General features: G+C 42.5%; 1 pseudogene; it reads left to right on the top strand.

Moving 5' to 3' along the window:
* Nucleotides 1–1141: 1141 nt before the first annotated feature.
* LOC135880898 (histone H4 type VIII-like) lies at nt 1142–1436 on the top strand (annotated as a pseudogene).
* Nucleotides 1437–8719: the final 7283 nt, after the last annotated feature.

The raw sequence follows: 8719 nt of genomic DNA, 5'->3' as shown, positions 1-8719 counted from the left end.
CACATGGCATGTCCTTCCTGCAAGTGTTTGTAATTTTCGAATAATATCCATTGAAAAATAGGGTTACAATGCTGTTTGCTGTGGTTAGCTGTACCTAACTGCAGTTTGCATAGTTCAGATCGTACAGCATTCCAAGACACTCTGACAAAACGAGAAGTGTTGTAAATTCAGTTTTGTTGTAGGTCCTTTTTTCCCCAGTGTATTCCTCCTGCTAAGCTTAGGGGTACATTTTGTTTGACTTCACTTCTGAATTTGAGGGCAAAAGGTTTTGAAAAGACAAAAGCAAAACAGATTTCCCAAGTCCCAAGGGCATCATCTTCATAAAAGGAAAACCTCAGCACTTTTCCAGATCTGCAGGGCTGTACTGTGGAGTTTTGTTACATGCAGTCCAATGCTGTTTACAATGCAAACTATTTTCTTAACATAAACAGCTGCATCACAACACGTGCACACAGCCTATGCATGCTGCAACCTTCTCAAACAGGTGCAAAGTAACCTACGCGCGGTACTTGAATTTTAAAACTTCCAGCAATTCTTTGTTTTTCAGTAATAGTCTCACTATTGTAAAAATCTCTTCGCTTTTCCCTTCTCACATGATTTGTAGTAAATAGAGTAGCTAGTTGTTTTGGGGGAAATGACTTTGACGGGAAATGGTTTGATAAAATTGTTTAACTCTACAGAAGAATTTTATCTTGTATTTCCTTCCCCTCCCCCCACCACTCCCAATGCTTCTGGCATCTGATAAGGAGGGTGGAGGACTTCAGCAGGAGAGACTTATCAAAGGAAACAAAGCTGATTTCAAGTCTGCTCCCAAAGCTTGTTCAAATACAATGGAAAGGCTCCTGTTGACTTCAGTGGGCTTTGAGTCAGGCCCTTTATGAACTGCCTTGGGTTTTGTGTTTTGTAAGCCCCATTTCACTTGTTTAGGACCTACTTGTGCCTGGTGGGTACCTGAAATTGGACACCACTGGTTCAGATTGCCACTCTGTTGTCTGTAAACCTAGCCCATGGCTTAGATTCAGCCAAAGCTGTCTGGAGCGGCACATCCCGTAAACATTTTCAACCCCATTTATAGCATGTTGGGTTGTGGGAGACTCGCCCTGGGAAATACTCTAAGAATTTAAGCTCTGATCTAGCCTATATGTCTGGTCATGCCAAGGGAGCCAAAGGGCTTGGAAAAGGGGGCACTGAGTGCCAAAGAAAAGTACTGAGGGATACTATGCAAAGCATTATGAAGCCAGCTATTCGCCGCTTGGCTCATTGTGACGCGCATCTAAGGCCCGACTTACCAAGAGACTCAGGGTGTCCTGAAGGTATTTTTGGAGACTGTGGTCCGAGATGCAGTCCCTTACCTGGAGCGGAAGACTGTAACTGCCATAGATGTGGTCTAAGCTCTAAAGCGCCAACGTCGTACTCTGTACAGATTTGGAGGCTAACCCCGTGTCAACACAAAGAAAACAATAGCTACTCTGCTGTGTGGTAGGAGTGCCCAGGTAGATGGTTGCACCTTTCGTTACTGGGAGAGCCGGTTGGAAAAATTCTAACAAAACAGGTTTTTGTCAAAATTTGCTTATTTGTCAAAATACAAATGTTGATTGAAATTGAACCATCTCCGCAAAACTTCTTCCAAAACTGGGCAGGTTTCCTGCCAGCTCCTCAGCTGCTCAGCCTTCCAGGATCTCTGGTCCAGGCTAGTCCCTCAGCCAGACTGCCCCAGAGTGGGGACCCCAGGGCTTCGGAGGTCATGGCTCTGGGATACCCTGCCAGGAGCTGGGGACTGCAGGGCTTGTGGCTCTAGGGCAGTTTGCCAGGCAGACTGCCTGAGGCTGGGAACTGCAGGGCTTCCATTGTTCATAGCTCCAGGACTGGCAGGCTGATGGGGAGCTGGAAGCGTTGGGAGTGCTGGGTCCCATGCACCGAGGCTCCTGGCTCAGCCAGGACTTCCTGGCTCCCTTTTACCCACCTGGTGAAATTTCATTGTGAAACGATCAAATTAAAAGCTTTGATTTTTTCTTTTCAAGATGCGTTTGCTTTTTATTTCTGTTTCACGGCGAATTTTAAAAAAAAATGAAAACACATTTCGAAACCTCCAAATCCTCCGTGAAACACAATTGCTCCTCTCTGCCCAGCTCTGCTCACTGGTGACTGCGGTTTTCCTACACTGGCCTGTAAGTGGCCTGATCCTAAAGCTATTGAACTCATGGAATGACTCCACCACAGGAGGAGGAACTTTCTCTCTGGGAACATACATCTTCTCACAATCCCCTTTACTGTAAAAATCCCACTGAAAACACTCCCCTCTCCTCCCGCACAAGAGATTTGGGTTTAATCCCTGTTGGCCCCTGTGCAGGATTGCCTCCTCCTGCGCTAATCAGTGCTGCAATTGGGGCTTTTCAGTGACTATCTGCGAGACACCCCAAGTACCTTGTCTGTACATAGGAGACACTTGGGAGCAAAATATCATCATTGCTAGAGGTTGCACATATGATCACTTATCTCCTAGGGGCCAGGCTGTCAAAAGTGCTCAGTGCCCTCACAGTGCCCTCTGTCGTCAACACTTCCAGAGTTCTGGATTGCAGGCACAGAAAAATCTGGTCACTTTGTGTCTAAATGGGAGCAGATCTGTTTGGGAAAACCTGATCCTAAAGACACAGCTGGGATGTTCGAGTCACCTAAGGGCTTGTCTACATACAGTTATTACTGCTTACACTGTATTGGTTTGAAACCAGTATACTTAAAGGAGTACAACCTTCTAGCATGGCTGCAGTTACACTGGTATAAAAGTGTCTGATACTGGTGTGGCTAAGAGCTTGTCTACACACAAAAGGTATACTGCTTTAACTATACCGGTATAGCTAAATCGGTGCAGCCCCCCTAATGTGGATAGAGTTATATCAATAAAAAGGTGCTTTGTACTGGTATAATTGTTCCTGCATGGTAAGGGGAATAAGCATCATCTGTATAAGGGCTTGTTTTACACGCCAAGTTACTGCGCAGCAAGCTAAAGTGTGAATGTATAGCACACCAGCTTGTTGTGCAGTAGTGTCCGGTGTGGACGTTGCTATAAAGCAGTGAAGTCCTAGGGTGCAGCTGGAAATGCAGTGTGTCAGTCCGCACTCCCGCACTTTTGCTGTGCTGCAGCTTTGTCCACACAGGATGTTACCACATGACAAGATGGTGCATTGTAGCTTCATATCTTGGCTTGCCATGTAACAACTCACTGTGTAGACATGGCCTAAGGCACCTCTTATATCAGTGTAACTGCTTCCATACTAGGGGTTGTACTACTTTATTATTTCAGGAGAAAAACACATCCCTATCCAAAATAGCTAGTTGGGTACAAAAACCTGTGTAGACCTGGCCAAAGTGGTTTAGATGCATAAATCCCATTGACGTGGATAAATCACTTGTTCTCTTAAATCACTTAGGGGCTTTTTGAAGATCTGAAGTCTTCATAGTCCCTCTCCAACCATTCAGTCAGTTACTCCTGGGTGAATGAATTAGTGTTTTCAAGGCCCTGGAAAGATTTACTGTGGTTTCCCTTTCTGCAACTTGTGTACAGAATCGTCAGATTTGAGGATAAACTAAAATAGGGTGAAATAAACGTGACTGGCTCTTTAACTCATTTGTCAGCCAAGAAAAGGCAGGCAATGAAAATGTTTTCAGGAGAAATAACATTTGTCAGTCTTTAAATTCAGGCTTAGCATGTTCTGGTGCTATTTCGGGTGCTTTAGTGTTTGTAGAGCAATGTTCCAGTATCATGTGATGGTACAGATGGTACTTTCACCGTTATAGCAGTTTTATATGTTCGATTATAAATTGTTTTGGTCTCCCATCACCATTAGTAAGAGGTGGAAGAGTAGTAATCAAGCCCTTTAAAAGGTATGGATTGGGTTGCATTTTGCACTGAAATAGTACACTGGTGTGTGGAAATGAGAGAGAATCAGGTATGCCCCCAAGACAGGTCCCCTTGCCTTTGACTAAAATTTTACTCAAGCATTCACCAAACCCAAATTTATAAATATTAAAAGTAGACTGTTTTTGTATTGTCAAATAATTGCATAAAACTGACAAAACAAACCTATAAAGATCTAAAAAGGGGTGTCACTAACACACATGCTTACTAAGAGCTGTAAGAGGTGGAAACTTTTTTAACACTTTGTGCAAAAAATATAATTTGGTTTCCAGTTCTGGGCATAGCCTTGCTATGTACATTTATACCATTTCAGCAAAATGATCACTTTCATACCGAAACTGTACAAAACTAAGAATGTTGTGTGTTTTCAAAGGGAAATTTATTTTTGTCCTTAATAAATATCTGTCTTGTCGATAAGACTGTGAGGTTGTCAAGGGCTGTCTCTTGCTGCGGGTTTGCACGTCACCTAGCAGAAAAGGGCCTCCACTTCAGATGAGGCTTTATACACTGCTAAAATATAGATAAGAATAATAAATTAAAGTGAAGGCCAGAATGAAGGTGATATGTGGCCTATCCTCACATTCTTGTTGTGATCAGAAAAAACCACAAGTAACTGTCACTCTGCTACAATTAAATATGGTTTTATTATATGGTTTACTTATGATTTATTTGTTAACGTATAATATAATACTTATACCTTATGTAGCTAATAGTTACTCTTTCAGTAAAAGCAGAAATGCTTACACATTCCAGTAGTTAAACGATGCAATGTCCAGGTGGATATTTAATGGACCATGACAAATCTGGAATGATATTGCAGACATCATAAATATCTTCACTTCAACAGATAGAACAGAACCTTTGTATGAAAAACTCTTACCAACTTTCTTCATGTGGTGACCATATTTTCATATAGGTTTCAGTTTTTTTTAGGATTTCCCCACACACATTAACTTGTTTTATAATAATACAAAACCGGAATCCCTCACACCTCAAACAATGGATGTTTTATAAAGCACATACTTATTTTAATCTCTTTAAGGCTGTGATTGAGCACAATACAGTATTTAAAACTTAAAACGTGTGAGTAATCCCAGTTTGTTCAGTGGAACCCCTGGTGCTGAAAATTGTACATGTGCCAAAGCGCTTTGCTGGATCAAGGTCCAAGTCAGTAAAATCAATCTGAAATATTTGACTTTCACACCTTTTTCCATTTGGCACATCTCATCAAGTTTACGTGTTAATTACTTTCCAAACCACTGAATAGATCGCTGTATGGTGCATCTGCTTGTAATGCAGGGAAAGAGATATGGGGTGTGGCTGTAACTTAGGTCTGGTCTACCCTGGGTGTGGGGATCGATCTAAGTTATGCAATTTCAGCTACGTGAATAACGTAGCTGAAGTCGACGTACTTAGATCTACTTACCGCTGTGTCTTCACTGTGGTAAGTCGACAGCTTACGCTCCCCCGTCGACTCTGCCTGCGCCTCTCGCTCCAGTGGAGTACCGGAGTCGACGGGAGAGCGCTCGGCGGTCGATTTATTGCGTCTAGACTAGATGCAATAAATCGACCCCCACTGGATCGATCGCTGCCCATCATGCTGAACTTGAATTAATATGCAAAGTAGATACAATTAACTTAGGTCTAAACAGAGACTGGGAGTTGTTGGGTCATTACACTAATTGAATCTATTTCCCCATGTTAAGTATCCTCACACCTTCTATGGGTCATCTCGATTATCACTTCAAAGGTTTTTTTTCTCCTGCTGATGATAGCTCATCTCAATTGATTGGCCTCTTACAGTTGGTATGGCTACTTCCACCTTTTCATGTTCTCTGTATGTATAAATATCTTCTTCCTGTGTGTTCCATTCTATGGATCCAATGAAGTGGGCTGTAGCCCACAAAAGCTTATGTTCAAATAAATTTGTTAGTCTCTAAGGTGCCACAAGTACTCCTGTTCTTTTTTTAAGGTGCAATAGTCTAGAACTTGACACCAATTTCATGGACTGCAATTGGTGGATAACCTTTCCTCTATATGCTCTTCAGTCTTTGTATAAAGCAAGAATGTATTTAAAACTGCAGAGATTATAAACTTCTCCTAGTTTTCTATACTTCTCTGCTAGGGCAGTCAAAAAAGCTAGCACAATGTTAGGAACCATTAGGAACAGGATAGATAATAAGACAGCAAATAGCATAGTGCCTCTATATAAATCCATGGTATGCTCACACCTTGAATACTATGTGCAGTTCTGGTATCCTCATTTCAAAAAGGATATATTAGAATTGGAAAAGATGCAGAAAAGGGCAACAAAATAGATTAGGGGTAGAGAATAGCTTCCATATGAGGAGAAATGAAAAAGACTCGGACTGTTCATCTTAAAAAAAGAGACGACTAAGCCGGGATATGACCAAGATCCATAAAATCATGACTGGTGTGGAGAAAGTGAATAGGGGAGTGTTATTTACTCCTTCACATAACACAAGAACCAGGGGTCACCAAATGAAATTAATAGGCTGAAGGTTTAAAATGAACATAAGGAAGAACTTCTTCAAACAATGCACAGTCAACCTATGGAACTCGTTGCCAGGGGAAGTTATGAATGCTAAAAGTATAACTGGGATCAAAAAAGAAATAGATGAGGATATGTCTCTCAATGGCTATTAACCAAGATGGTCAGGGACAAAACCCCATGCTCTGGATGTCCCTAAACCTCCATGCCAGAAGCTGAGACTAGACAACAGGGGATGGATCACTTGATAATTGCCCTGTTCTGTTCATTCCCACGGAAACATCAGGCACTGGTCACTGTCGGAAGACAGGATACTGGGTTAGATGGACCATTGGTCTGACACACTATGGCTGTTTTTATGGTCTTACTTTTTTTCTGCTAAATCCTTAATGTGGGTTAATATAATAGTTTGGCTTTCAGCTGTTCTTAACTGCTTTTCCCCCTTTGGTGTTTTGTGATCATTTACTTATACTTGTGTGTTTATTTCTGTATAGTGGCTGATGTCAAAGCACCAGAAATCGCTCTAGGCTTCATTTGATTGATTGGCTACTTTTCTCTACCACAAATGAATGATGTAATCACAGCTGCATCTTTGAGTTATCCTGACTAGAAAATAACTCTGCTAGAGCATTCACAGATCTCCTACATTTGTATTTTGTCTTCAGAAAGAGACTATACTTAGCTGAAACATCAACAAATACATGAACCCTTGTGTAATATGTATATTTATTACATCCTAAACGCTACATTTAAAGAACACTTGAGTTGCAAATTCAAACACTCAAAAGTTAGGATATGCCAAAATTAAGGTTCACTGTGAAACCTTAATTTGGCCCCCTTGTGTGTATGCATTAGAATAAACTCTTTAATTACATACATCTCTACCCCGATATAACGCGACCCGATATAACACGAATTCGGATATAACACGGTAAAGCAGCGCTCCGGGGGGGCGGGGCTGCGCACTCTGGTGGATCAAAGCAAGTTTGATATAACGTGGTTTCACCTATAACGCGGTAAGATATTTGGCTCCCGAGGACAGCGTTATATCGGGGTAAAGGTGTACTACTTTTCCATGGGACACCTACCTCCTTGAGTGAATAAGTTATTCATTATTTACTTTTATCCTCCTCATTCTGTGCGCGGGCCTAGGCCTTATGTAGCGCACACTATTCAAACTCTCCACTGAATACAAAATTACTAATTTTGTATTCCGTGGCATTTATCCCTATAGCATCAGAGTGCTTCAGAAACATTAATGAATTTATCTTCTCAGTACCCCTGTGAGAACAGGTTGTCTTATCTCCATTTTACAGATGCAGAACCGAGGCACGGAGAAATTAAATCCAAAACTATCCCCTAATTTTAGGTGCCCAGTTTGAGACAGCGAGGGGCTGATTTTTATAGCACTTAATATGTTCGAGCATAGCTCCATTCAACTTCAGTTGCAACTACGAGTGCTCTGCACCTCTGCTGATCAGACCCCAGGTGTCTCATGTTGGTCACCCAGAAAAGGAAACACACAATTAGTGATGAGCTGTGAAAAGGCTGGTTTAAGTCACTTGCCCAGAATCACATAAGAACTCTGGGGCAGATACAGGGATAGAATCCAATTCTCCATGGCAGCATTCAACTGATTTTGCCACGACTACCATCCTTTCCTTTTCCTGCCTCGTTCACTACACACCTTCCAACTTCTGCAACAAATGAGGTTGAGGGTCCTACAGACAACAGCCTCCTTCACCACGCAACATTGATTCAAATCCGGATCAGGTGCATCGTGTGTTCTGAATGAAGCAGGCTACTCCCATGGTTCCTCGTCCCTTTGCATTTGAGCCAGAAATGCCACCTCCTACTCTTCACAGCCCAGGCACCAGCAGGGGGAGCATGACTGGACTGGTGAAACCACCTCCTTGCTCTTGGTTTCCTGTTCCTGGTGCCACTGTGGCCCCTGGCTGCTGGAAGGTGCTGTCAATGGGAAAGTCCCGCTTAGTCCCTGCAGTCATGGGCTGGAATGTGGCATCTGCAGGGATAGCACATGCACAGTCTGGTTGGCACGTAGGAGCTGTGAGGGGATGAAGCATGCTCAGTGCAGATGGAACCTTGGGGGAATTTAGCTGCCAAACAAGCCTCTACTGAGCAAGTGAGAAACAGGATTTGTTTGGAGGCCTATAATTGGCCATATTAGAGTATTTTTTCACAGGAATGGCAAAAAGCACATCCTCCTCCCCACCTTCGCTGCCAAACTCCAAGCCTCTTCTCCAAAGTGTGGAAATGCTAAAGATTAGTAA

The sequence above is a fragment of the Emys orbicularis genome, chromosome 7, assembly GCF_028017835.1.
Source record: "Emys orbicularis isolate rEmyOrb1 chromosome 7, rEmyOrb1.hap1, whole genome shotgun sequence".
NCBI lineage: Eukaryota > Metazoa > Chordata > Testudines > Emydidae > Emys > Emys orbicularis.
This window is presented reverse-complemented; position numbering and strand designations above follow the sequence as displayed.